The sequence below is a fragment of the Chinchilla lanigera genome, unplaced genomic scaffold (genome assembly GCF_000276665.1).
Source record: "Chinchilla lanigera isolate Chin_1 unplaced genomic scaffold, ChiLan1.0 scaffold00011, whole genome shotgun sequence".
Classification (NCBI taxonomy): domain Eukaryota; kingdom Metazoa; phylum Chordata; class Mammalia; order Rodentia; family Chinchillidae; genus Chinchilla; species Chinchilla lanigera.
In genome coordinates this window covers 1,231,629-1,235,392 of record NW_004955412.1, presented here as the reverse complement: position 1 = coordinate 1,235,392, position 3,764 = coordinate 1,231,629, and positions in this window count along the sequence as shown.

The window sequence follows — 3,764 nt, the reverse complement described above, 5'->3', positions numbered from 1 at the left end:
TAGCTTTTCCCTATTTAATATAATGTTGACAGTAGGTTTATCATAAGTAGCTTTTATCAAGTTGAGATAAGGTCCTTCTATACCTACGATTTTATCAAGAATGGATGTTGTCAAAGGCTTTTTCTCCATCTATTGAGGTGAAAATGTGAATTCTGTTCTTGTTTATAGAACTTTAAAAATTGCCATAAACCATATAGAAAAATATTGCCTTTTTACAAAACTAAGAGATAGATAAAATGATAGATAGATAGATAGATAAATAGATAATTTTTATCCTGTAGGGTTCTTTGTCAACCCAGAGTAGTCAGTTCTTATTAGGGTGGCTTCAGAAATCCAGGCACTCAAGTAAAGGAAATGAAAATATCCAGTTTGGAGGATAAATACTTCAAAATACAAAGAAATATTATCAATATTAATCAATACATTATATAAAAATGAAGACCACACATTGAGAATCATAACCTAGAGCTCAAGTAAAGTCATTTGATAGACTTGTCCAGAAAATAATAATAAATGAGCTGGTATGAATACCTCCGTGAAATTTTATACAATTTAGTTTATTAGATATAGCTAAAGAACCAACTTCCAAATTCCAATTATATGAAAAATTTTAAAATAATAAAAAAATTTGTACTTGCACCTACAATTATAGAATAAGAGGTATTTAATATGCACTGGTAGCAGATTTTGTTTTTTAAAGCTCTGTAATCCCGAATGGGGATAAGAACTTTTTAGCTGAAAATAATAACCAGTCCTCACCCTGCTTGACTGCTTAGCTCTGGGCAGTGGTGTTTGGTTCATCAATAAGATATGAGCAGAGAAAGACATGCTGTGTCTTTCATCTGTGCCCTGCTTTAACATCTGGGGTCCGGGGAGAGTCTGAGTGTTGGGGAGCTGGGCTGTCTTTTCACCGGCCGTGTGCCCAGTCCCTTGCCTTGTCTTCACCTAACATCCTGAATAGCAGCCAGATTTTCTGTTGAAAGAAGAGCCCTTCCTGGAATCCCAGGCACTTCTAGGAGTCTTTCCAAAGCACAGGCCTTGAGGATACCATCTGCGGGATTTAGAACCTGCCCTGCACCATATCACACACTGACTACAACAGAAAGTTCATCTGAAATTCCACTCTGTGAAACGTCATAGCGTATTTTCTCAATCAGTCTGGGTTGTCAAAACTAAACACCATAGATTAGGGAGCTTAAACAATCTAATATTTTTTCTTGTAACCTGAGAAAACAAGATCAAGCTACTGGCTGATTTACTTTTTAGTGAGGACTCTCTTCCTGTCTTGGTGACAGCTGTCATCCTGTTCTGTCCTCACATTTAATCTTTAGGTATATGTAGATATATAAATAAGCATAATCTAGTGCTCCATCTAGCATCTGGTTATAGGTATTAGTATATTTTAAAACTCATTCTCATCTCCATAGTTGTCAAATTCAGGAGTGTCTGAGATGCAGAGTAATCTCAGTTCTCATTAAGATTATTAAGTAATCTCAGTTCTTATTAATCTGTTATTAATTAAGATTATTAAGTAATCTCAGTTCTTATTAATCTCCATTCTTATTAAGTTCTTATATCTTAGTATGAGGGAGCATAAAATACCCAATAGAATGAGTGTACTACATAGTGTCCCTCACATGGAAAAGAGAGCAGTGGTATGATCTCTGGTGTCTTTTTATATAAGAACACTAAACCCATTAATTAGGAATAGCTTCATGATCTCATTTAATCTTAATCATCTTTATATCTCTCCCTCTAAAAACAGTCACACTGGGAGTCAGAACTTCAGCATCTGAATTTGGTGGGGATGGGGGACACAATTTGGCCTACAGTACATAAAAGCACTAGTCTCTATTAGTCTTAAATTATATTTGTACACTCAAGAACAATAAAAGTAAAAATGTCTATCATTAAATATGTTTGCCAAATTATCGGTAATTTTTAGAATAATTCATGAGCAATATTTCTATGTAGAAGAGGTAAATTGAAGGCTCGGGTGGGAAAACACCCTACCCAAGCCCATCCAGCTGGAATCCATATCTGGAAGAATCAAAGCCCAAGAAAGATTTTTTCACTATGCCCTCTGATGTGGAAACTACAATGCTGCTAACAGGTTAGCATTCAGTCCTAGCCTCTTTCCCCTGTCTTCTGCACACTGAGATTACTCTGCATCTCAGACACTCCTGCATTTTGACAATTATGGAGAGGAGAGTGAGTTTTAAAATATACTAATACCTATAACCAGATGCTAGACAGAGCACTAGATTATGCTTATTTATATATCTACATATACCTACAGATTAATGTAAAGTCAGCAAGTTTAAATTAGCTCACCTTTTTTTTTAGCTCACTTTCTTATGCAAAAATTCCATGTTGCTCTTTATAAAGAGCAACTTTTAAATTAACATCACATTTATTTCTTTGCTCAACACAACATCCATTTTCTCATTAATTCAAATATTTCATCCTTATGATATATCAGGTGTTGTTTTTGACACTTGGGATACATGAGAGAAGAAACGGGATGAACATCCCTTGGACTGTGGATCTTATATCTTAGTATGAGGAAGCATAAAATACCCAATAGAATGAGTGTACTACATAGTGTGCAGACATTATGATAAGGACTGTGAAAAAGAAAAAGGACTGTGAAGTGAAAGGAAGGTATCAGTGTGAGTTCTTTAAGAATGTGAGATTTGAACAAGAATATAAGAAAGTGACAGTAACACACATCTAAAGGAATAGCATTCCAGACAGAAACTCATGTGTGTGAAGATTATGAAGTAAAAATAGGCCTTGCATATTTAGGACCAGCAAAGAATACAGTATTGCAAGAGCTAAGCAGGCAGTGGGCAGTCAGAAAGTTAATGGTTGCACAGATGATGAAGGGCTTATCACTGTAAGAGCTTTTGCTTTTACACTGAGTGAAACTGGAAATCACTGCAGGACTCCAAGCAGAATGATGACAAAGACTACAGTTGTGCTTTTATTTTTTTATTTTAAAAATTTAAAAACTGACAAAACAACAATGAAGACAAAATCAAAACAACACAAAAACAACAACAATGATACATGACCTCAAAACAAAATGATAGGAATTTACAATGGCTGTACATTACATACTGTTATCTTCAACAAAGTTGTTCAGTCCATCAGATATAAGAATGTAAAATTGATCAAACAATCAAAAAGACAGTAACAAGTAAAAAAAAAATCCTATCACCATGTTTTTAAATTCTGTATCATTTTAATTGCTCTCCATGCTTTTTATGTATTTGTTTTTGCTATCTTGGTTTTTTAATGAAAAATAAAATATATATGTGTATATATAAGGATAGCTGGAATAGGTGTATTGCTGATGTCTGTGATTTATTGAGAGGAACAGTCAATGCTTAAAATTTTCTTCTTCTTGACCGATTTTGCATGGTTGAATTCGGTAATCAGAAGGACTGATCTGAGAACAACAATATGCAGTACAAGAACCATTGTTGAACTCCTACCATCTTGTATGGTGAAGCTCTGCATCAGAGTTGTGCTTGTAAAGGATCATCCTAGCTGCCACAGAGGACAGACTGTAGAACACTCAGAATAGAAGCAGGGAAGCCAATAGCAAGGCTACTACAACAACAAGTGTAAGAAAACTTTGAGCCTGGCATACCGGTGCACACCTGAAATCCTAGCACTCAGGAGGCAAGGGATCGCTATGAGTGATCTCTATGAGGTCAGCCTGAGCTGCATACTGAGTTCAAGGCCAGCCTAAACAG